This window comes from Mus musculus, chromosome 7 (assembly GCF_000001635.26).
Source record: "Mus musculus strain C57BL/6J chromosome 7, GRCm38.p6 C57BL/6J".
Taxonomy (NCBI): domain Eukaryota; kingdom Metazoa; phylum Chordata; class Mammalia; order Rodentia; family Muridae; genus Mus; species Mus musculus.
Window position 1 is genome coordinate 64,500,698 of NC_000073.6, and position 25,818 is coordinate 64,526,515.

At 48.6% G+C, this 25,818-nt stretch overlaps 1 protein-coding gene across 14 annotated transcripts in view; it reads left to right on the top strand.

Annotated features, from left to right (window-relative positions):
- The first annotated feature begins 862 nt into the window (after nucleotides 1–862).
- Nucleotides 863–25,818, top strand: part of Apba2 (amyloid beta (A4) precursor protein-binding, family A, member 2) — a 252,319-nt gene continuing 227,363 nt past the window's right edge. For 2 of the 14 annotated variants that reach the window (XM_030242011.1, XM_030242014.1), the window contains exons 1-2: nucleotides 1,350–1,556; nucleotides 6,240–6,325. The gene's annotated coding sequence lies outside the window, so the exon portion shown is untranslated. Of the gene's footprint in view, nucleotides 1,557–6,239; nucleotides 6,326–25,818 lie in introns of those variants that run through there. The other 12 variants (NM_001291166.1, NM_001291167.1, XM_030242007.1 and 9 more) reach the window with 11 other exon arrangements.

Here is a 25,818-nt window from a genome sequence, read left to right on the forward strand (position 1 = left end):
GGGTCAATAGAATATTTAAGGTGATGGACAACAAGCAAGAAGGAATGGTCAGCTCTAGGAGGAGGAAGAATGGCTCTAGGGTGGACCTATTTGGTCCCTGAGCTGCCAGAGCTGCTCTGCTATTGACTGGTGAGGTAGGGGTGGGGGGTGGGGTAATGGAGGGTGAAAGAGAGGGAGGCAGACAGGTCCCAGGCCTAGGAGGTCCTTACTAGGTCTGCCCCTGTATTCAGTTTTTCTCCAGGCCCTTCTCGGGGTCACCTCTGTCACTGTGGGCATCAGGAAGTTCTTTTCTCACCCCACTCACCCTCCTCTTCCTTTGGTGACATTCCTCTGATCTTCTGCCACCTGGCCTTCATCTCAGGCTAGGACTGAAGGAAGAGAGAGAGGAAGAGGGAGAACCAGGCCAATTGGAAGCATTTGGGGGCTGAAGTGGAGCCCCCCATTCCCTAAAACAGAGCACCCTGTGTGCCTTAAACCTGCAAGTTGCCACAAATGCATAGGGCTGAGTGAAAGGTCAAAGGTGACAATAAAGCCCAACGTTCAAGAATTTCAAGAGGTTTGTTTCTTACTGAGGGTAGCCAACTGGTTCTCATTGGGGGTATTAGAGGTTGGGGCCCTCTCCCTTCTGGACATCCCAGGCAACACAGGTATCAGAGACTCGGTGGTTATCAGGGACCGGGTGAGAAGACCTTGTGTGTGGTTATCAGGGACCGGGTGAGAAGACCTTGTGGCCAGAAGGCTTCTGGTGATTGACTGTGGGGAAGCAGGACAAGGCTTGCCCCTCAGGAAAGGCTTTCTGGGGCCACAATACCCTAGAGAGTCAAGGGATTCGGGCCGGCCGGGGCTCCGCATAGAGCGGAGCTGGCAGAGCAGGGCGCGGTCGCCGCAGCCCCTCAGCGCCGCACGCTCTCCGGAGCCCGCCAGGGGGCAGCGCGGCGTCAGGGGCAGGGTGCGGGCACCGGCAGCATCTCCTTCACCTGTTCTGCCTGCCCAGGACCAGACTGTTAAGGCTCCCCAACTGGCCGGTCCCAGCTCACTCCCAGGAACCTGTGTGCTCCTCAAGGGGCCACCGCGACTCGCGGAGCCTATCTCAGCCCGTATCCCAAGGACCCAGGTCCCAGGTGGGCTCGTCCGCTGTCCCCGCCGCTGTCCCCGCGCCGCACCCGGAGGCGCCGCGCTGGGCGCCGAAGCATCTTTGTCTGCGCTTTGCGCGGCCGCGCGGTCTTGAATCCCTTGATTCCCTAAGGTCTCTTTAGAAAGCGTTTCCACCCCGCGTGGCCGGGCGCAGGAGGAGCGGGGGCGGTCGGTGTGGCGGCGGATAGGGCGGTGCGGGTGCGGGTGCTCCCGGGCCGCGCCGCGTGCGCCCGGTAGAGGCGGCCCTGCGTGTCGTGCGCGGCGTCCGGGGCGCGCCCGCCGCTATCCAGCTTCCCGGGCTCATTAGCAGTCTCGGTGTGCGGCTCGGCGCGGGCTCACAAAGAGCTGCTGCGGCGCCCCGCTCTCGGCCTCGCCGACCCAGTCGGGGGCGGCGGCGCATCGCGCAACCCGCGCGGGCGCAGGTAAGTGGGGCCCGGGGCGCCAGAGTCTCCGCGGCAGCAGCCTGGGTTGCCCGGTTCCGCGTGGGGGGAGCCGGGGCGCAGTGGGGGGCGCGGATGCTGTGGTCCCAGCGCTCCCTTTCGGACCTTGTGGGGCTCTGGAGAGGCAGAGGGGCATCGTCGACAGAGCGGGCCACCGCTGGGACCGGGGGGTGCTACGGACCAGCGCCCCTCTCTCTCCGGACCCACCGGACCCTCCGAGCCACTGACCAGCGGCCGGGCGCGGCAGGGATCAGCTGGCCGCTAGGTTATCAGGGGCTTGCGAAGCGGCGGCGCGGGGCTACCTGGTGTGGCCAGAGGAGATGGTCACTCGTCTGGGTCCCCCTATTATTGCGTTGGGGGGGGGGTTGTCTAGAGGGGAGCTGCTTGGCACTGATTCCAAGTCCCGATGCTGGGCGGCAACTCGGGAGTTTGGGGTCGCTGCTGGGTTCGCTGCTTCCAGGCAACCGGTCTTTGATCTGTACCCCTCCCTCCCCTTTCCCTTTATAATGAGGCCCGGGGGAGAAACTCAGTTAAAAATTCCACACCCCGTATTCTCTGGGGGGATGCGGCGGGGACATGCCCCTTATCCTGGCTGCTTCCTCTTGGCAGGCAGAGCCCGGCAAGGGGACTTGGGTATGGAGGATGAAGGGGAACATTGATCCCAGCTTTTTTCAAGCCTTGTTTTCACAGGGAGCAGTATGGGCAGCAGGCCTCTATATGCCAAAGCTGTGGGTGAACTTCCCCTGAGTGCGGTAGGGATAGGAGCAGGTACCAGTGGGGCTCTGCAAGGGCTTGCCCTGGCTGTAGGCGCCTTAAATAAAGCCTACTAGTCTTAACTTAGAATTCAGTTATGGAAGACTTTTAATTCTTTAATATCTGTTTATTTGTATGTGACTTGACAGAGGCCAAACTTAAATTCGAATTTAAATAAAGCCAGCTCACTCAGGCCTTGTGCACGGTGAAGTTCTTAAACCTTGCTTGTTTTTCTTGGCCTTTCTTCATGTCTGAACTGATTTGTCCCGGTCCCCTTAGACCCCAAGACCCCTTCTTCCTTTATGGATATAGATTTGAGGAAGGATAGTGGTTTCGAAAACAAAGACCCGTAAGCTTTAAGGGTCCAAGTGAACAACTTTTTCTGAAGTACTGATCTGCAGGTGCCAAGAACCAATGGGCAGGCTCCCTTTGGGGCCCGGTCCCTCCAAAGAGGCAAGGATGGGGCTTTCCTGGACAGCAGCAATCTGAGGCAGGGGACTCAGGGCAGAGTGGCTGGGTGACTTTGTCCTGCACTCAGATTGCTGGGTGGTCATGGTGTGCTGCAGAGGGTCTCCTGAACTTTGGAGCTCTGGAACAGAGGGGTGAGTGACACAGACGAAGAACCTGCAGGGACTCCAAGCCACATGGAAGGGATTAGTGGGTCGTGGAACTGGCTATGAGCTGGAGGTACCAACACCTCTCCTTCCATGGCACCACCAAGTCCTTGTCCGCTTGTCCTTGGGACAGTCTCTGAGCTGGGTATAGCCATGTCCCCCCACCCCCAGCTTTTCTCATCTCTCGGGTGTCAGGCAGCAGTAGACTTACCCCACTGCTGCTTTTCCATGTCTGGGGTGCTGGGCCGCACTGAATCAGATGGTCTGTGAGTGGGTGTGAGCCTGAGTCTTTGTGCTGGAAGGGGCCGACATTGAGGACCATTCACTTCTGCTTGCCTTCTTCTTTCCCCTGTGAGGCAACCCCAGACCCAAGTGGTAGCTTGTTAACTAGTTGGCATAACACCCTTCTGTTTCTCTTCCTTCCTTCCTTCCTTCCTTCCTTCCTTCCTTCCTTCCTTCCTTCCTTCCTTTCTCTTTCTTTCTTTCTTTCTCTTCCTTTCTTTCTCTTCTTCTTCTTCTTCTTCTTCTTCTTCTTCTTCTTCTTCTTCTTCTTCTTCTTCTTCTTCCTCTTCCTCCTCCTCCTCCTCCTCTTCCCTCTCCCCCTCCTCCTCCTCCTCCTCCTTTTTTGAATAAAATATTAGTTTCACAGTAATAATTGGTAGGGATGGTCTGTGAAATGGAGGTGCATAAATGTCCAATTTGCCAACTGAGCTAAGAAATGCCAGATAAAAATAAAAGATAATTGTAAAAGACACCAATCACACCCCTGGAGGCTGAGAGGGAGTGTTGAAACACCTTGACTTTTCCTAGACAAAACTGAGGAACTCAGAGGAAAAAAGCATTTGATAGTAAGGCTAGCATCTACCAGGCTTTGTTTAGGTTGGGCACTGGTCACTGCGCCCTGTTGGAAAGGCAGAATGGGGGTAGGATCTACCTGACCACAGAGGAATCCTCAAGTCTTCAATTTACTGCTGCATCTTGTCTGTCCCCTGCTCTCATGAAGTTCAACAGGTGAGGGTCTCCACCGATACCACGTTCTTGACGATCCTAGGGACAGATGAGTGTGGAGGTTCTGAACAGCCTCACTGGCCTGGAGGGCCTTCCAAACCAAATGGCAGATACTTGCATATCCTGCCTGACAGCCTCCGTCCTTAGTATGGTGGCAGCCTGGGCCGTGTGCCCTCTTTTCCTGCTCCCGCCTCCTCTTCTTGCTGGTGATGAGGATTAGAGGCATGTAAGCCACTGGTGAGGAGTGGTGTGGCGGCTGGTTGGCAGGCAGGCATTTCTGACATAGGTTATACTTGGGATGCTGGCCCGGGGGCAGGGGCTAGAAGGGTGCTTACTCATTCCCTTGGAGGAAGATTAGGTGACAGCTAATCTGGGGGGGGGGCGGGGGGCTTCTCTCCTCCAGCTCCTCCTCTCTGATGCCCCACCCACCAGCTGGGCCAGGGCCAGCAGGAGTCTCCAGGCAGCCTGCTGGCTGAATCAGCAGCATTCATGGCTCCTCGCCTCTCCTGCAGCTGGTCCTCACTCTGTCCCTGTCCGGACATTCAAGGGAACACTAGGAGGACAGCACCCTCAAGGTCATGCTGTCAGGCTCTGTGAAACTTCACCCACTGGTGGATACAGATGGGTAGCCCTATCTAAGTAGGTTAGGCTTGACTGTGGATTTGTGACAGTTTTTTTTTTTTTTTTTTTTTTTTTTTTTTTTTTTTTTTTTTTGGTGGTTGTTGTTGGTTTTTGTATTTGTTTGTTTATGTGGCAGGGAACACACACATGCCACAGAGTAAAAGGCCAGAGGACAGCTTGTGGGAGTTACTGCTCTGCTTCGATCATAGGGGTTCTGGGGGTTGAATTCAGTTCATCAGGTTTGGCTGCAATGCCTTTACTCACAGAGAAAGCTGGTTCTGGGTTATACTTTTCGTGCTTGCCCTGAGGTTTCCTGGAGTTGAACTCTTGAGACTGGTCCACCTCAGTCAATTGGAGCAATGTTAGGCTCCTAAGTGGTCAGTGATTCCCCACTGTCCACTCCACCCACACCTACATCCTCTCGCAGCCTGATTTCTGTAGCTTTATTTCCCTAAGCACCATCCCTTGAAGCTGCCCAGCTCCTGGCAGACAGCCCCTGCCTGGTTTATCCTTGTTTTACCACCCACCCACTCTGCCACAGTCTTCCACCGTGGCCAAGCCGTAGTGTTCTTCCTTGATGACTCCAGCTAAGGTGGGCTCTTACCCTCTCATCCCTTGACCTCAAGTTGTTAGTCTTGTTTGTACCTCAGCATGGATTCCTGCTCTGTGGCCCCCTCAGATGCCTGCTTGGCTTGCTCTATGATTTATTCCATTGTCTGTTTATATACCAGCTCCCTGACCCCCCCCTCCATATGTTGGCTCTGCTTCCCGATTGTTAATGGAGCTAGTGTCTCTCCTTAGCACCCAAACCCATTGGCTCACTCATATATGCAGCACTCATTGTTTCTTGTCTGTCTCTTACTACTCAAATGTAAAGACCGTTCACTCCTGTATCCCTAGCGTCTAGAACTGTGCCTGGCACATGGCAGATCCTCGGTGCTATTGTGGGATGAATGGATGCCTGAACCCCAAGGGCGTTGTTATCTTTGCCTTTCCCTATAACTACGGCTGGAACCAAATGGTCTTCATATTTGGATCCTGATACCTAGTGCAGGATCTCGAGGTCAGGAGTAAAGCAGAGCCACAGTACTGGACCCTGCTAGCCTGCTTTTGATGGAGACTAGAAGAGAATGTGGTATAAGGCTCGTCCAGCTCATAGAATAGGCCTTCTGGCTTCCCACTGAAGGTTCTTTTGCATTTTTATTGGCTTAGATTGTCTGCAGTCAGGCAGCCCCCCCCACCTCGCCTCCCCAGCTACCAGAGTTAGCCTTTCTTGCTCTTACAGGTGCCTCCACAGCAATGCATTGGGAGGCAGGCCTTCTTGCTCAGGTCTCCTTATCTTCTTTCTTTTCTTTTCTCTAATAGTTTATTCTGTCCCCCATTGTTTGTTACATTTTGGTACCCTCATATGTGTGTGTATATGTGTGCACGCTTAGGTATGTGTGCATGCTTAGGTATGTGTGCACACTTAGATACATGCACCTGGAAGTTAGAAGACAACTTGGAAAGGCCTTTCTTTCTGCCTGGGTTGCTTAGTGTCAGGTGCCCTGGTTTTCTGAGCTGTCTTTCAGCTCTTCTCTCCCTCGCTGGATGTTTCTAAACCTGTCTTGTACACTGTCAGACCTAGTGTCTCAAGGGTGCTGAGTTTTTGCCTGTCTGTTCTGGCCAGGTCTCCATGCTGGGTGCCCTTTCTTGCCTGACTCCATTGCCTGCGTTCTGACCTATGAGCTGCCCTGGTTTCCCGAGGAAATGGAGGTAGGAAGAGAAGATGGGCTCTAGAAAAACAGGAACTTGACTCCAGCCTGCCCCTGCCTCTGTCTCTGGGGCTGTATGCAAGTTTTTGGCCTTGGAACCTTTCGCTCTGTCTAAAACTGTTTTGAGGCACGGATGGAAACCAGTATTGAATTCATGCAAGCTTCTGTTATGATGGCAGTGGCTTCATAGGGGTGCCTCTGTGGCTTCAGGCTGATTGTGGCTTTTTCTTCTTTGACTGGGGAATGGAGGTTTGTGAGTTTCAATGGTAGCCTGGTAAGAGAACCTAGCATAGATGCTTTCTGAACTCTCAAGTGTTAATCCAAAGCAAGACATACCTGTTGTTTTGTGATTGAAAGATCAGACGAGAAAGATAAAAGCATGCGGTTGAGCTGTCTTCATTGACTGACTACAGAAGTGTTCCTAGACACTGAAGCACTCCAGCATCTGAAGGTGGTTTGATGAAGAAGCCAGCAGAAGCGAGTCTGCATGGAACAGCTTTGCATGCAGAACTTTGGCTCTTAGTGTTTACTGTTTTAAATGATTTTCTTTCTCACTGGAAGTGCCTGGTCTTGCCGTAATTTACAGGTGAGAAGCTAAGAACCTGGAAACTGGAATCAGCCTTGGGGCTTGGAGAGGGTGTGGGCACATCTCCCTCCCACTGTTCGTTGGGATAGGAGGGATCATTTCCTAGGATATTATAAACTGGGCGACTCTGACTAGGATTTGGGACCTTTCCCTCTCCTTAGTGCGCACAGGGTTAGTTTGCCGTATGTGTTTGGAGAATCGGTTGCTGGATGGACAGGATGTCAAGTGCCATAGCGATAGGGATGGGGCTGGGGAGCAACCAGAAAGGCTGCCATTGATGGGACCCTGGGTGTTTTCCATTTCTGGTCTCCAGAAGCAATGGCAGAGGGCATGCTTGGTTTGGAGCCACCCAGCCACTTCTGAGCAAACCTAAATTAGTAGGCAGCTGCTAGGAGTGTGAGGCTGGCCTTTAGAAGTCTCAGTTGATGTGAGTACTTATATATGTGTGTTTATGTGTGCATGCGTTTTATTTTTGTTTCACTTGTTTGGCTTTATATGCCTGGAATTGATTCCCAGCAAGGGAACGCTAAATATGAATGACTCTGAACCATTGTGTGCATTGTTAATTTAAAAATATATATAGTTTATGGCTTTTCCCAGTTGGCTTGATTAGCAATTTTCTTGAGGAATTTATTGTTTCCCAAACAGGAGAGCCATCCATTGAGTGAGTGCATGCATTTAGGAATGATGGACTTCTCAGGTCTCTCTGACAGCAAACGTGCACGTTGTTCACATGAAACACAGTTTCTGGGTCTTTCGGTGTAGTAAGTGAGCCATGTGCTGTAACATCTGTCCGTATTATCCAGAGCTGCTGACAGCTGTCACGGGTAGGGCAGAGCAGCAGAGTGGGACGAGTGTGAGGAATCGGAGGCTTGGGAGGGTGGGCATGGCCTGCCGTCTTCCTTCCAGTGTGACTAGGCTTGTCCTGAGAAGGGCACACGTACATCTGCACTACTTTCTTCACCAGCCAGAGAGTGACAGTAAGGATGAAGTGGAATCTGCATGTGTGCACACGTTCCTCAGGCAGTGTAGTCAGAGTGTACATGTACATGTGTGAGCGTGTCATCTGAGCCTGTGTGTGTGTATGTGTGTGTGTGAGAGAGAGAGAGAGAGAGACAGACAGACAGACAGACAGACAGACAGACAGACATAGAGAGAGACAGACAGACAGACAGACAGACAGACACACACACACACACACACAGAGAGAGAGAGAGAGAGAGAGAGAGAGAGAGATATCCTGCCTGCCATGTGTCAGATACCTGGTGCCACCTTGGGCTATGGCTGGCGACCGTGGTAGCTGCTGCCTGACGGATGTGTAGGCTGATTCCAGCTGTGAGTCTGTCTTGGTTTCTGTTCTCCAGGGAATGGCACTGAATATGGTCAGTTTTCTTAACCCACCTCCCTGCTAAATGTCTCGCTTTGTGGTAAAGATTCCCCTGGGAACGCTTTCTGCTCTTGGAGTGCCCGGGCACCGTAGCTTGTGTGTGTGGGCTGCCATTGGATCTGGGGCCCTGTCTTTGTGATGTTTTAAGTTGGAAACTGCCAGTCTTGACTTACTCCTGGGCATTAGCAGATTTTAGCTTTGAAATTAATTCCATTTTAGAAAGTCCTGATTTTCTCCTTGATCACTCACAGGCAGATCTTGGCTTGATCAGCAGTGGTGAAGGAAGCCGCTATACTTGATTTGCTCTTCCTTGGGGCAGTCCCATCCCCCAACTTGCACTGATCCCATGTGGAGGGCTGTTCTGAGGGGGCCTGGACTGGTAACGTTCCCTGCCCTTTGCTTTGTGAAACTGTGCCTTTAGTCCGTGTATATATCGTTTGATTTATCCATCATATATACTATTTATTTAGTACAGGAAGTGGGGGATAGGAAGGTTTCTGGGCATTTAAGGGTAGCCTCTCACTTAGCCATATCATTCACTGACTGGATACACAGGAACTTCTCTATGCTCAAACTGAGGAGTCAAATGCTTTACTTTAATTGCCTCTAAGACCCTTTGTTGAGGGCTCTGCTCATCCATCCATCCATCCATCCATCCATCCATCCAATGGATATTTTCTGAGTACTTGCTAAATTTTTCTTCTCTGTGCCCTATGTAGAGCTGTATGAAGTTGTCATGGAGTGGGGTGGGGGTGGGGGTGGAGGTGAGGGTGGGGGTGGGGGAAGCTGCTGGAGAGTGTTTCATGGTATCAGAGCTGAGTCCTAAACATAGATCCAAGGTTTTCCCAGGAATTCATAAACTGGGTGGTGTGAGTGTGGGGCATGGGATGGGGGTACCGTTCACAGACCTCATTCTAGAGGAGGGGCTAAGTTTGCCCTTTTAGAGCAGAAGGGCTATCCTTTGTGGGGAATCCAGGGCACAGGGGAGGGACTAGTTTCCTGGCATTGGGATTAGTTAGTCTGTGTTGGTCAGGACCCAGATGGGTGCATGATATTTATGCATCCTGACTGATAGGCCTGGAACGGCCTTGGGTGGTCCTGAGGGGTTGGGAACAAAGCAGATGGAGTGAGCAAGCTATAGTGGATTTTCTGGAACTGTGCCTCAAGACCTGATAGTAGGATCATGGGTGAATGGCTGGCTGTTAGGGGCCTTATGATGGTCACATCAACAGTCGAGGTGATGCACACAGGGATATAGGGCAGAATAAGGCTCAGTTGGGGACCTGGGACCATGTTAAGGTCACCAAGAGGGGTTCTCTGAGGATATAAGAGCAGTTTTGCCAGGGTCCCCTTCTGTCCCCAGGGTGCTCTGTAGGAGGCCGTGGCTGCTGCATCCTGGCCTCATGAGCTTGGATGTTTAATTTCACCCTTTAGAGATTTATAGGCTTGCTAGATTAAATTGCCCCTGCACTTCTACAGGCACGACAAGATCTATGAGAAATCATACATCATATTATTAATTTGCTCACACAGAGTTAACCTGTGCAGCTTTGCCTGACTTACCCTAGGCTGGGCGCAGACCCCAGGAAATATGTTTCTGGTTGTCTGCTGAGAGACGGTGGCTCTCAGGACAGACTGTGGTAGGAGGTATCAGCCAAGCACCTCTTTGTCTGCACACAGCCAGCCTTGGCCTAGCTGGGACACAGGTGACAATTTCCTGGCCTCCCATGGCTTTCTGGCTACTGCCACTTCTGGGCTGGCTATGGCCCAGGCTTGGAGCAAGGCAGAGCTGTGGTTGTGGTCAGATATCCTGAACCCTTCTGCTGGGTGGGAGTTCCCAGCCTTAACAGCATAGCAGCAGTGAGAGGATGTTTGAGTGCTTCCTTGGTAGCCCAGAGACATGAGGGCTGCAGCTTCCACTTCCTCTTCCCCTTTAGTTTCCGACAGGATGAAGCAGCCATTATTCTCTTTGGGCTGCTTTTCCTCCAGCATGCCAGGTAGCAGTCTGGGCTGCAAAGGTACCCGTCTTTGGAAATGCAGCCGGCCTGTTTTATTCTTTGGCTCAGTGTGAAGGCGTGGAGCCCTGTTCTTTCCCATGAGGTCATAGTGCCCCGTCACCCTCTGGCTTCGTATTCTCAGGTACTAGAGCTGGGACTGACCTGCTGATATTTGGAAAACAGGAAGCTTGTACTTGGGGTGTGTGTGTGTGTGTGTGTGTGTGCAGTGTGTGCAGACCCTCCTGCCATCTTGATGGTTTTTATCAGACACTTGGGGATTCTACTGCAGTTCCCACTGACTGCATCTCCAGTCCACCTTCTTTGACAGCATGATGTGGTTAACGTCTCACAGGCCACAGCAGAACTGTTTTATTAACACGGCCACCTTGCTGTGTCCACCCTGGTGCGATTGCAGTGGGAACCAAGGCTTTATTCCAGACATGGGTCTTTGCTGTGTTGACTTGGTCAGCCACTCCCGTGGCACCAGGAAGGACCCACAGAAGTCACACCTAGCCGTGGAAATGCAAGCAGAATTTATTCTCCTAGTGACTGTCCCTCAGTCAGTAGGCAGCATCAGCTTTGGTTTCCAGGTTTAGATGGAGGCTCACTTTTGTCCTGTTCACCCAGTTCCCTGCAGTGAGCAGCGTACTGTCATTTGTATTCCTTACTGGAAGCCATCCAAGCTGATGTTCACCTGGAGTCCTTGATGGATATTCGTTTTCTAGAGTTAATGTTAACGGATTGTTCAGACCTTACATCTGAGACCTCAGCACCTTGTTTTTTTTTTTTTTTTCTTTTGCATATTTGTCTTCAGCCGAATATATTTTAGCAAATACTTAAAATTCAACAGTGCATTGTGTAATCTACAAGGAAAAAGCCAGGCAACCACATAGGGAAAGGGATAGAGAATGTTATATATGCACAGTACACAAATGCCCAGACAGACAGACAGACACACACACACACACACAGACACAGACACAGACACACACAGACACACAGACACAGACACAGACACACACACACACACACACACAGAGTACAATACACAGACAAAACGGTTCCAAACTCTGTCTAGCTATTAGGGAAATGCAAAGCAAACCCCACATACACCAGACTAGCTGTGATCAAGAGCAGGCAATGATAGGTGTAGGGAGACCATGGAGCAACTGGAATTGTAGTTGCCTATTAGGTATAAATCCTCACAGCTGCCTGAGGAAGTAATCTCATAGTATCAGCTAAAGTTAAACTCCCATGTTCAGCTTCATGAGCAGTATCAATCCCAGTAAATGTGCAGTGTGCATGAGGGCCCCAAACACTCAAGTGTCCTAACCCCTATGGAGGTTGCCTTCAGTGTCAGTGATTTACAAACTGATTAAGGATCAGTAAATGAGAGACTCCTGGGTTATCTGGGTAGGCCCTGAATACTGCACTAAGGGTCCTTATAGGAGAGTCAGAGGAAGGCTGTCCACATAAAGAAAAAGGGCAGTATACTGGGTAAAGTCAGAGATTCCTACCGTGCAGCTGCAATGTAAGGAATACCAGTAGCCGCAAAAAAAAATTGGATGACACAAGGGACGGACTGTCTCCAGGAGCCTTCTGTAGAGGCCATGGCCCTGCTGACACCTTAATGTCCACCTACAAAAAAAAACACCAAGAACTGTGAGAATGTAATGTGTTTTAAGCTACTCAGTTTCCTGACGATGTGTAATAGCAGTCAAGAGAAACTAACACAGCTGCCTGGTGTTGACACGCCATGCAGACACAGCACATAACTGTCTGCAGAAGAGAGGGTGAGGATGCTGGGCTTAATTCTCACACGGACTACAGTGCAGTGCAGCAAGTGGGGAACAGAGAATCTGCGAGTATGCGTCATGGGACCGATGGGTCTTTCCACAGGATGTCAAAGTCCTAAGTCCTAGAGTCTGTGCTGCGTGCATCAGTTTACATGGTGTTCAACGTCATCCATGTCAGGTGCTGTCCTTGCAGGTGGTGAGTGGAGGCCGCACAGGATGGAAGTGGACCGCCTTGGGGGCTGGTATGTTCCATGTGTGATATGTAGAGCCTTTTGCCCACAGACTGTATTTTAGTAAAAAGTAGAATAGTGTACCGCTTTAAAAATTTCATGGAGAACTTCAGTCGACTGACTGCTAACTTATTTTACTGCTGCCGTGACTGGGGCACAATGTGAGGTAAACTCTTCCATCACAATGAATGCTTATTCATTGTTAGACACCAACCGTGTTTGGAGAGTAGACAAACCAGGCAGTGCACTGAGATCCTTCCAGATTTAGTTGTGTAGATATGTAACTTAGGTAATGTGAGCTTTTCTTTCTGTACGCAGCACAAGTTGTGGTTTGGACGGGCATTCTCCAAAGGCCAGCTTCTTTCTAAAGCAAACCAGACCCAATTAACCCAAATGTCAAAGCATCCAAGTAGCTTTTTCATTGAGCGGGAATCCAAGGGCTTGAAGAAGTGTAATCAGGTACTTAATGCATGGACAACTCCTAATTGCACGGGACATCGCCTTTCCAGTGACAGTTCTTTCGGTCAGTCCCACATTCTTGCAGCCCAGGGATCATGGGTGGAGGCTCCGTTTAGACCAGGGCCCATCATTCTAGATCCCCAGAGGAGCTGGTTCTCTTTGTGTCTCTCCCTGGCATGGCCACCCTTCTGAACCCATGGACTTTGTGTTAGCTTTTTGTTGCTATGACAAACTTCCCAAGATAATCAATGCAATAAGAGTAAAGAGCATTTATTTTGGGTCATAGTTTCAAAGGTCTCACTTTGTGTCCCTTGGCCCTGTTGCTTTTGGCTTACAGCAGGGTGTGGTGGGGGAGCTGTGGTAGGTGCCAACTGCTTATGTCACAGGGGTCGGGAGTCAAGGAGAGAAACGGTGTTGGCGTTGGTGTATATAAAGTTCCAATTTCTCCTTTAAGAGCATACTACAGTGTACTCCTCACACTAGGCCCCACCTTTTAAAGGTCCTGCTACCTCCTAACATTGCCCCAGCCTCTGGAATCAAGCATAGGCAACCAGGGGACCCCCTCACTTACCCAAACAATATCCAGCTCCTCATTGCTCTAGACTCTGCTTTAGCCCTCCCTGTTCTGTGCTTGGTTCCCATGTACTGACTGTGAACCCATGACAGGTCCATGACTGTAGAGGGTACTCTTGCCAGTCCTGGCCACATTGGTTTCATAGGCTCGAGCTGGCTGACAAGTGTACCACCATGGCCAAGGGTCATTTACACCTTTGTAGAGTCCACAGTGGGCTGTTGAAGGCTTTAGTATTCTGTGTGTCCACCCTGCAATGAGAGGCTCAGCGCGTGCATGCATTTGTTTCCTCCTTAAGGTCCTGTGAAGAAGAAACAGCTCAGTGGGCTGTTCATGGTCATCCCAAGGTTTTGGGATGGAGGTGCCTCTGTGTGTGTGTGCACACTTGGCTATGGTAACCCTCATACCTGCTACTACTTCTTGGCTATGAGAGTCCGGTGCTGAATCAATCCTGCTCTATGTAAGAACAGATAAGAAGATGAGGGTCAAGGTCTAGGGATAGCAGAAGCAGGTAGCAGAGGCTGTGCCAGGACTTGACCTCATGTCATGGGTTCTCATGACCCTTCTCCCTGGCCTTTCCTAGTCTGGCCCGGGTTCTCCAGGCTCCTTAGACCCAGTTGATAGCATGGCTCTGGGTGGGGATGGTAACAGTGCCATTTCCTGAGTATGAGCCTATGGTGTTGCGCTTTGTGAATTAACCACTTGGTGGTGGCAGTGCTGGATGAATTCTAATGAAATGTGCTATTACCCTCTTAGATGCTCTGAAGGGTGGCATGTGCCAGTCCTGGTTGTAGACTCCAGGTCTCTGTATAACAATACAGGGATGATCTCTCACACTTGTTTCAACTGGGCTTCCATATCCTCCTTAGTATTTCCTGTCATCTTGATATTGTACTGTTGTGATGTGTCTGGTGACATTGTGACTGTGATTATTGTGCTATGCCGCATTTGGTGACATTGAGACTGCAGTGACTGGTGACATTGTGACTGTAGTGAACATACTGTGCTGTGTCTGGTGACATGGTGACTGTGGTGATGCTGGTGTGGTGTGCCTGGTGACACTGTGACTTCAGTGACCATGCTGTGCTGTGTCTGGTGGCATAGTGACTGTGGTGTTGCTGCTGTGGTGTGCCTGGTGACATTGTGACTTCAGTGACCATGCTATGTGGTGTCTGGTGACATCATGACTATGGCTATTGTGCTGTAATGTATCTAGTGACATTATGACAGTAGTGATGCCTCTGTGGTGTGTCTGGTGGTATCATGACTATAATGACCATGCTGTGGTGTGTCTGATGACATTTTTGCTGCTGTGGTGTCTGGTGACATTGTGTCTGTGGATGTACTGCCTGCTCTGATTTTTGCAGAGCTTCTCCAGATGTGGTGATGGGACAGCTGGACTCATTCAGCATGCTTTGACACCAGTGGCCCAGCAGATTACATGTGCATCCTGTTTTCCTTTGTGGGATGTCTGATCTCATCTGTTTTTTGTCACCGTGCAAGGACTTTGAATGTCAGACTCTTTGGAACCGAATAGCTGTTTGGTGGAGAGGGAGGCTCTTGTCTCCTTACCCTAATCCAAAGGCTATGGATGCTTCTTTGGACTGTCCATTGGCATGTCTTTCATTTGCGCTTATACTCTTCATCACCCTGACCATGGCTGGGGCTGCTCACGGACTCTCAACAACCCATGCTTTGCCTTTAGTTTAGTAACTGCTCAGTCAAAAAAAGGTCAAACATTGTTTCCTCAACTTTCCTACCCTCTCTGCTACACTGAAACTGAAGGATCAGGCACAGGTCTGCATCAGCAACCTCTTCTGCAGCTGTTCCCAGAAGATCAAATAAAATAAGATAGTGGCATGTGACAGGAGTCACTCTGTATCCCTGGCTTCACTCTGGGGCTCTCCTCCAGCCCTGGAATCAGAAAGTACAATCATTTAGTCAGTATCGTGGAAGCTTAGAAAGTGCATCCATATTGTTCCCCTGGACAGGCAGAATATTGGGTTACTGTGCCCAGGGTCTGGCACCTGAGCCCTTAGGATCCAGCCTACATATAGAGACCCCACAGCTCTCTTCCTGGGGATGTGTGCTCAAAGTGTACATGCTTATGATATGGATGGTCTTCTACCTCTAGGGGTCCTGATGTTGCCTTGACCATGACTGGAATTTTATGAACAGGACTCACGCGCGCACACTCTCTCTCTCTCTCTCTCTCTCTCTCTCTCTCTCTCTCACTACATACTCACCCACACACTTATGTACATGTGCACGTACACATTCACATACACATCTGTGAGCACACACACTCACACCTACACGCTCACACCCACACTCACCCACATACTTATGTGCACACACACACACACACTACATACTCACCCACACACTTATGTACATGTGCACATACACATTCACATACACATTTGTGAGCACACTCACACCTACACGCTCACACACACACTCACCCATACACACACACACCCAGAGCTCCAGAACTGAGTGTAGAAAGTCAGTTCTCTGAGTGTTCTTGTGCTTTCAGTCTCAGGTCTCCATCTGCATCTATTGGCATAGAGACTGTTGATCAAACTTGAAGGATGGAGTGGTCCAGAATGTTAGTCCTTTTTAAATTCCCCCTTCACTGATTATAATGTTGCCAATAGTTGTTTTTGCCCTGGACAATAAACAGAGGAGCCGGACTCCTGACAGAAATTCACCCCCCCCCTCCGTGTTGGCTTCTCCAAGGCCAAGACTTCTCACCTGTAGTGAAGAACTCAGTGATTTTTCTAGGTGGTTCTGGCACACATACCAAAGGCAGAGTAAGGAAGACTGGTTTCTGCCCTGAGGGAGCTTTGGATGTGTGTTGGTATATAGGTGGATAAAAGGTCAAACTCGGGGTACAGCAGCATGAATGCTTGGGGTAACGGTTGATGACAGGAGCAAAGCAGGTGACATTGGTCTTACACTTCAGGGGTGGGCTTCACACTGAGACATCTTGCCAAAGCTCAGTGTGCAGAAGGGAGACCAAGATGCTGCTTATCCTAGCCTAGTGGCCAAGGTTCACAGCCTCAGTGAATCACTAACAACATGTCTGTGGTACCGTGTGAAGAGAAAAGAGGGCTTGAGGTTTCTCTTCCTAGACCCATAACCTCTGTGTAAACATGAGAGAGAACCCCTTTAGACAAGTTCCAGCTGGGTGACATTTGACATGCTACCTTCCTGGTAGTCTTTAAAAGTGTCTAGGTCAGAGGTTTTCAACCTATGGGTTGTAGCTGTTGGGGGCTCCCATATCAGAGATCCTAAATATTACATATTTACATTACAATTTATAACAGTAGCAAAATTACAGTTACAAAGTAGCAACAAAATGATTTTATGGTTGGGGGTCACCACAACATGAGGAACTGTGCTAAAGGGTTGTGGCATTAGGAAGGTTGAGAACCATTGCTCTGGGTCATCATAAAGAAGGAAGGTCTGAGAGCTGTCACAGCCACAAGGAGGCAGATGACTGAGTCTGGTGTGCTTCTCTGGATAGGGACTTGGAACAGAAGAGGGACATTTGGAGAAAGGGCTTAATTAGTTATAGTGGACCAGTCTCGCTTCATAAATCGTGATAAACATATTGTCATTTTCCTGTAAGGCTCAGCCTTCAAAAACCATAAAGCTGGGGCCGGGGAAATGGCTCCTGGAGTCACATACTTGGCCAGACAAGCACATGAACACATGAGCAGGCACAAAGATCCAGTGCCCCAGTGGTCACATCCATGCTGGCAGGACATAGCTTAAAGTAACCTTGGCACGCAGGAGGTGGAGACTTCATCCCTGGTGCATGGTGGCTGGCTAGCCTAGCCAGATCAGGGAGGGTCAAGAGACAGACCTTATCTTTCACTATAATGTAAGAAGTGATCAGAGATGCATCTGACATCAGCCTCAGGCCTCCACATACATGCACACATATGTGCCTGTGCACCTGCAAGCACACACACACCACATGCATATATATATATATATATATATATATATATATATATATATATATGCACACATAAAGCAAAACTACAACCCCAAACCCCTATAAAAATCTCTTAAAATTCCAAGTCATATTGAGTCGCATTGCCCTTGGTGGTAGCTCCAGAGGTGGAGCTGGGACATCCGCTCTTGGCCTCTTATTTCCAAGAAAACAGGGACTGTGTTAGGTCTAGTGTTTGAGGTAGTCAGATTTCCATCTCTGTGACCGAGTATCTGAAGCAGAACTTAGAAGCAGAGAGGACTGAGAAGGAGAGAGGAGAGGACTCATGGTTTTAGAGATTTCAGCATCTTGGTCCCATTGCTCTGGGCTGGTGGCAAGGCAGGGCATCACCGAGAAGGGTCAGACAGACAGATCTCTCACTTCATGGTCATCCCGAAGCACAGGGTGAGCTTCTTTTTAGAATACTGTCTGTCCCCCGAGACCCTCTGAGCTGTTGCTACCTCACTGGATGAGTCCACTAACGAGGTCAGAGCCCTCCCATCTGGTCATCTCCATCTCTGAGCAGGGAACAAGCCTTCAGCACAATGGTGTGTTGGGGGTGGGTGTATAAGGTCCAAGCTATAACAACATTTAGGATATATATTTGTGTATGCCCCAAGTATCTGAGTGCTTGAAAAATTTTCTCTGATATAGTCCCTCTCCTTACTTAGAAATCATTGTCAAGAGAAATAAACCCAGCCACATGAGCATATTTCCCCATTTTCTGGCACTGGGTGCCTGGGGAATTGTACCACTCTGCCCAGCCCACTCAGGGTATGGTCACTTTTGATTTTTTTGATGACTTTGGACAGCTGAGCCTCTGACCTCTGCTTCTCTCTTATAATTAATCCCTGGGGCCACAGGAGTCTTTTTTTTTTTTTTAAATATCGATCCTAGTAGACAAAAGGCTGATGTGTGGTTGATGGTCCATCGAGAAGGCAGAAGGCTGAGTGTCTGCGTGGGTGGGTGGGGCTGGCGCTGGAGATTTATGTCCATGGTCACACCGATCCATCTGTTTGGTTCCCAAGGAGGAGGCTGCCTGAAAATTGAGCCCGGCGGCTAAAACCTTGGGCTGCAGAAGTTAGGTTCAGGTTCTTTCACTTTCCTAACTGTCACCTTCTACGTGTTTAGCTGAGGCATAGGAAGAAGTGGAAGGGAGAAGAAGCCTTTAAACAGGCTCAGACCTGCTGTGCAGTCTCAAAGTTGGCTCTGGTTCAGTGGAAGTTCACCTGGGCCTGCCAGGGACCCAAGCTGTCCCCGCAGCCTGGGTAGGTAGCAGTGCTTGTCCATCATCAGCTCCTCCCACCTGCAACACCAGTAACACCCTTTGCAAGATCATAGGAATGCTGAAGGACATGGGACTTGGTATGTGGTGCTGTGTTGCATGGGGCAGGGGAAGCAGGCAATAGGCTAGAAAAGGAAACATGCCCCTTAGAAGGCAGAAGACCCACTCTACTGTGGACTAGGGTAGTTTGGATAAATGTGCCTTAAAGGCGCATGTGTTAAAGGCTCATCCCAGTGGTCTGCCGTTGGGAGGTAATAATGTGGAGGACTTTTTCAGAAGAGGGGCCTGAATGGGAGTCCCTTATGTCGCTGGAGGCAGGGTGTTCCTCTAAAGGGGAGTATGAGATGTGTGGCCCCTTCTATCTTTGTCTTCTTGGCTATGAGGTGAGTAGTGTGCTCTGGAGCGCCCCCTGGTAATCCACCCGAGGCCCAAAGCAATGGAGCATCTATGTATGGAGTGCAGCCTGTAGAACTATGGACAGAATTTAGTTCTCCCAGGGCTTTCCTTATGGGGACTGAAAGCTGCTAGCATGGAGACCCTGGGTGCCCAGGGCTTGCTTGCTTGCCTTCTTTCTTTCTTTCTTTCTTTCTTTCTTTCTTTCTTTCTTTCTTTCTTTCTTTCTTTCTTTCTTTCTTTCTTTCTTTCTTTCTTTCTTTCTTTCTTTCTTTCTTTCTTTTCGAGACAGGGTTTCTCTGTGTATCCCTGACTGTCCTGGAATTCAATCTGTACACCAGGTTGGCTTTGAACTCAGAAATCCACCTGCCTCTGCCTCCCAAGTGCTGAGATTAAAGGCGTGCGCCACCACTGCTCGGCTCTCAGGGCTTTCCTTACTAGGAAAGCCTAGGGATTGAGAGCTGCTAGCATGGGGACCCTGGGTGAGTCAGAGTTCCCTCCTTTGTCCTGGAGGCCTGTCAGAGGAAACAGTTCCTACAGGTCTTACCACTTCTCTGGAGTTTTGGCAAAATTAGATGGAGCCATATGAAGCTGTTATTTTTATATGTCAGACTGATCAAATATAGGTAATTTCCTATGCTTCAAGCTCATTTTTAGCATTCAAGCAGCTTTGGTAAGAGAACATTTTTATTTTTAAAAATGTTATTTTTAGTTATTACATGTATACAATTCAGTGCATTAGGGGGAAAAGATAAGAAAAAAAAAAAACGGGCTTGGAGCTCTTTCCTGCTGGGGCTGATTTCATTGCCTCCTTCCCCTGGGCTTGGGCACGCAGCCACCAGCACCCTGTGTCTCCATCTCTATGGGGGCTTCATCTGTGTTCACAGACCCTTCATTTTGCATCCTGTCCTCTAAGCTTGTGCTGTCACATTGAACTGGTTCCCAGGGTTGTAGAGAATGTTTTCCTGTTATAATTGATGTCTTTGTAGTTGTGCTCTGTCTGTCTGTCCATCTATCCTCCTGTCTGTCTCTCTCAATCTTTTCCTCCCTACTACCCCAGCCTCTTCCCCTTTTCCTTTCCCTTCCTTTTCTCTTCTTTCTCCTTCTTCTTCCTCTTTCTCGTCTTCTTTTAATACCCAGGAGTCTTTCTTGTGCTAGGCTTCCTGAAATAGCATCGCCGAGTCAAGCCGCCATGCTTCAGACCACCCTAGAAATGTTTTGTTGCCCATGACCTGTGGGAGAGGTGGGGCTTCCTTCCTGACTCGACCTGCCTGTATTGCATATTTGCTTCCCTTCTTCCTTCATTCTTCTCTTCCCTCTTTCTATCCCTTTTGGTGTATACACGTGTGCTTGTGTTTATGTGCACGTAGAGCACGTAGAGGTCAGAGGTCAAAGGTCAACTTTGGATGTTGTTCCTTAGGTACCATTCATTTTTTTTTTGGTCTGCTTTTCTTTCTTTTTCTTCTTTTTGGTTTTTCAAGACAGGGTCTCTCTCCATATTCATGGTTGTCCTGGAACTTGCTTGTAGACCAGGCTGGCCTCAAACTCAGAGATTCACGTGCCTCTGCCTCCTGAATGCTGGGATTAAAGGCATACACCACCACCTGTGTTATCTTGGTTTTCTTTTGGTCTGGAGCTTGCAGAGTAGGCTAGGCTGGCCGGCCAGAGAGCCTTACAGATTCTACTGTCTCTGCCTCCCCGACACTGGGATGACAAGCACTTGGCTACCACTTCTAAATATTGACGTGGTTTCTGGGGATAATCCTAGTGATTTCATGGTGAGCACTGCACTGACTGAGCTAGCCCTCTTCTCTCATTCACTCATGTTTGTTCCATACCCCCTCCTCATCTCTCTCATTGGAAGACCCCACTGAGAGGAACTAACACCTCACACCAGCTACCATTCATATGTTGCTCCATGGAACACAGCTCCAACTTGGCTGGTGCTGTCTGGAGGGGAAAGCAAGGACTTGTGGAGAAACTTCCCCTTGGGTGGTGTTCCAGGGAGCCATCATTGCCCCTGGATGCCCTTGATTAGACCCCTGGGCTCTTGTGCTTTTAAAGATGTATTTCATTTTCCCTGTCACTTGGTAATAGACAGAGCCACAGGGGGCATCTGGGTCAGATGGCTGGTAGGAGCCGTTGGAGCCCAGCTGGTGTCCAGAGCGGCTGGCAGCCCTGGGCATCGGAGGAAAAGCTGCCTGGTTCTGTTTCCCAGAGGATCTTTGTCCTCCTTTTGCAGAAGTGATGAATTCCTGGATCCGCTCTGCTGGGCTGGAAGCAAGAACTTTTAGATTTCCTCTGGTTGAGGAACTTAAAATGGAACAATTTACAGCAGTTCCTCCAAACTAGACTTTGTAGCCATTTTCTATGCATGGAAACACATTCCATGGGAACCCTCTGGTGATGAATTTTAAAGCTTTTCATTCCCAAACACTGTGACCTCTTACAGACCAGAGGGTGTGGGACTGGGGATGAGGTCCATGTATGGGGGCAGTGCCCCCTCACCCAGAAGGAGAGAGAGGTGCAGGTCCTTAGCTTCACTGGGTCACTGGGTTGTTTGAACACCCAGGGCAGGGGAGGTGTGTGTGTGTGTGTGTGTGTGTGTGTGTGTGTGTGTGTGTGCGTGGTTGTGATCATTCCTTTCAGCTCCATGCAAAAGCTCACAAAGACTGCAACAGAACTGACTCCCCACAAGCTCCATGCTTCTGCTGTCTGTGGGAGGTGGAGATTTTGTGTATTGTTTCATTATCTAACAACAAAGAGCTAATAATGAAGATAAATAGATGTGACACTCCTCTGTGTGAAAGCCTGCCTCCGACTGCAGTTACCCTCTATCTTTAGAGGAGACACAGAGAGCTGTTTTCTGGCATCAGAGCTGGAGGATGACAAGACCTTGGTCCTGAAGGGACAGGGACTTCCTAGACTCAGGCACCATTTGCCTTTCATTCTGTACAAGCAGTTTTTTTTCCCACTTACTTTTTTCTGGTTATGACACAAATATGCACTAATTATAAAAATTAAAAGTGTAGAAATAAATAACCAAGAAAAAGAAAGCCTTTCTCCTTCCTCCCTTTTAACCCCTGCTTAGGCAGATATTGTCAGCTTGGTATTTAATCCTCCCATTTTTTCTCTATGGGAATTTTTCAACCCAAGGTTTTTTTGTTGTTGTTTTTTGTTTTTTGTTTTTTCGAGACAGGGTTTCTCAGTATTACCCTGGCTGTCCTGGAACTCACTTTGTAGACCAGGCTGGCCTCGAACTCAGAAATCCACCTGCCTCTGCCTCCCAAGTGCTGGGATTAAAGATGTGCGCCACCACTGCCTGTCAACCCATGTTTTATATGAATATATATACTTATTATTTTTAATATTTTTCAACAAAATGAAATCAAATTATAGGTTGAGTATCCCTCTTCTGAATGCTTCAAAACCTGAAACTTTCGGAGCAATATGATGTTGCAAGTGGAAAATTCCAACTTTCTTCCTTATGTAAATCTCACATCACACACAAAAGTCTTTTAAATACCAAATAAAACTGTCTACAGATAGAGTATTTCTAGAGTTCATATAGTTTCATACGGAGCATGGCTTTTTCATTTAAACTTCGGTCATAACCACAAGATAAACCTCAGCAAATATTCCCAAATCTGAAACACTTGGAAAGCCACACCACTTCTGGGATGCCAAGCCTTTAGATGAGGGGTCTGTACCCCATTTAGAGACTGTGATGTCTCTGTAGATGCAGCCTCATCTGGAGCAATGTGTCTGGCATGTTGTCGCCCTTTGTCAGATGTGCAAGGAGCAAGATGGATTCCAGCACTTGTGCAAGAGATGGCCATGGGCTTACTGAACTCTAGAGCACTTGCTTTTTCCCAGCGGTGGAGTGCAGTGTCACAACCGTGTCCTCGATAGCCACTACTGTGTTTGCACAGCACAGCACCCCTCTGCTGGGTGGGGAGGCTGATCATCAAATGTGAATAGGAAGGGTATGTACAGGTACGTATTGTGCAAGCATATGTGTACAGGTGCACACATGTGTGTTTGCATTTGTATAGAGGCCAGAGTATCATATCTTAGGAATTGCCCACCATATTCCAGACAGGGTCCCTTGGCTCAGAGTTTGCTGACTAGGACTGGGTTACACTGGCTGACTCATAAGCTCTAGGGAATCTACTTGTCTCCACCTCTGGGCCTCGGATGGCAAACATCTACTACCATACCTGACTTTGTGGTGACAATTGTAAGTGATGCTGGCTGTGTGGGTCTGCAGCTGCATGGTCTTGTTGCTAATGACTCTATCAGTCTGCAGCTCTACTGATCATGTGAGCGTCCAGTTACAGCCTTGCAGTAGATGCTCATCTGTAGCTCTCAGTCCCGTGGTTTCAAGTTACCCATGGTCACCTGTGGTCCTAAAATAGAAATATCTATCTACATCTGAGAAGGGGGCGTAGATGGAGAGGAGATAGAATATTCATGTAACATTTTAGAAGGGTGTTGTAATTGTTCTAGTTCATTATTAGCTCTTTCTGTGCCTAATTTGTAAGTTGACTCTTGTCATTACACACATACATTTAGGAAACAGTGCTGACAGTGACATTCCCTCAGATGGCTTGGTGTACATACCCCTAAAATAAAGATTTTTTTCTTTTTTTGTATGTCACTGTGCTACTTTTAAAATTATGAGTAAGGGCCAGAGATGAGACTTAGTGAGGAAGGGTGTTTGATGTACAGCCATAAGGATCTGAGTTTGGATCCCCCCCCCCCCACACACACACATAAAAAGTCAAGCATCACCCAGTGCACATGTAACCATAGTAACTGAACAGAGAGAGGTAAGAGGATTTCTGTGGCTAGCCCAGCTCCAGGTATTGGGAGAGACCCTGCCTCAAAAGAGTAAGGTAGAAAGTGGTAGGAGAGGAAGCTCAACTCGCTCCTCTGGCCGGAATTTCCATACATGCACATATACTCTCGCACAACTATACATACAAGTTTTTTTTTTTATTGCCAATTTTTTTAATTAGGTATTTTCTTCATTTACATTTCCAATGCTATCCCAAAAGTCCCCCATACTCTCCCCCACACTTCCTTACCCATCCACTCCCACTTCTTGGCCCTGGCGTTCCCCTGTACTGAGGCCTATAAAGTTTGCAAGACCAAGGGGCCTCTCTTTCCGCTGATGGCCGACTAGGCCATCTTCTGATACATATGCAGCTAGAGACACAAACTCTAGGGGTACTGGTTAGTTCATATTGTTGTTCCAACTATAGGGTTGCAGACCCCGTTAGCTCCTTGGGTACTTTCTCTAGCTCCTCCATTGGGGGCCCTGTGATCCATCCAATAGCTGACTATGAGCATCCACTTCTGTGTTTGCTAGGCCCCAGCACAGCCTCATAAGAAACAGCTATATCTGGGTTCTTTTAGCAAAATCTTGCTAATGAGTTCTATAGGCTTCTTGTATGTTCATGTGCATCTCTTTCTTTGGGTTTGGGAAGTTTTCTTCTATAATTTTGTTGAAGATATTTGCTGGCCCTTTAAGTTGAAAATCTTCATTCTCATCTACTATTATCCGCAGGTTTGGTCTTCTCATTGTGTCCTGGATTTCCTGGATGTTTTGAGTTAGGATCTTTTTGCATTTTGCATTTTCTTTGATTGTTGTGCTGATGTTCTTTATGGAATCTTCTGCACCTGAGATTCTCTCTTCCATCTCTTGTATTCTGTTGCTGATGCTCACATCTATGGTTGCAGATTTCTTTCCTAGGGTTTCTATCTCCAGCGTTGCCTCACTTTGGGTTTTCTTTATTGTGTCTACTTCGCTTTTTAGGTCTAGTATGGTTTTGTTCATTTCCATCACCTGTTTGGATATGCTTTCCTGTTTTTCTTTAAGGACTTCTACCTGTTTGGTTGTGTTTTCCTGTTTTTCTTTAAGGACTTGTAACTCTTTAGCAGTGTTCTCCTGTATTTCTTTAAGTGAGTTATTAAATTCCTTCTTTATGTCCTCTATCATCATCATGAGATATGCTTTTAAATCTGGGTCTAGTTTTTCGGGTGTTTTGGGGTGCCCAGGACTGGGTGAGGTGGGAGTGCTGTGTTCTGATGATGGTGAGTGGTCTTGGTTTCTGTTAGTAAGATTCTTACGTTTGCCTTTCGCCATCTGGTAATCTCGGTGGTCCAAAGATCATGTGGAGAGTCCTCTAGGGGACCTTGGAGGTGTTCGCAGACTCTGCACCCAAGATGACCCAGTGCTGGCATTGAATGGAAGGGACTTGTACATACAAGGTTTTAAAAATGTCTGTCAAATAGAGTACAGATGATAAACAATCACAAGCCAGATTCTTGTACTTGATAAGAGTTTGAATTTCTTCTTTAGCTGTTGTTGCCTCTTTCTCTCCTGATCTGCCCAGGGTTTCCCCATGGATTTATGGGTGTGTTTAGCATACCAGGGCTATTTCTCCTTTGTCGTTGACATTGTAAATATTTTCTCTCAGATGTCTCGGTGTTCCTCAAGTCTGTTTAATGACATCTTTGGCAATGCAAGAACTCAGAATTTTTATGTTATCCAACAGGTTCTCTTTTATGGCTCCTGAATTTCCTTACAGAAAAGATATCCTTACCTTACGTGCAGATACATACTCTCCATCTTTATTTTCATTTATTTCTACTTTAAGATAGGGTCTCCTGTAGGCCAGGCTGGCCGTGAACTGTTTTTGTTCCAAAGGTGACCTTGAACTCTCAACCCTCCGGTCTTTACCTCTTGAGTGCTGGTTGTCAAAGGTGTATAAGGCTT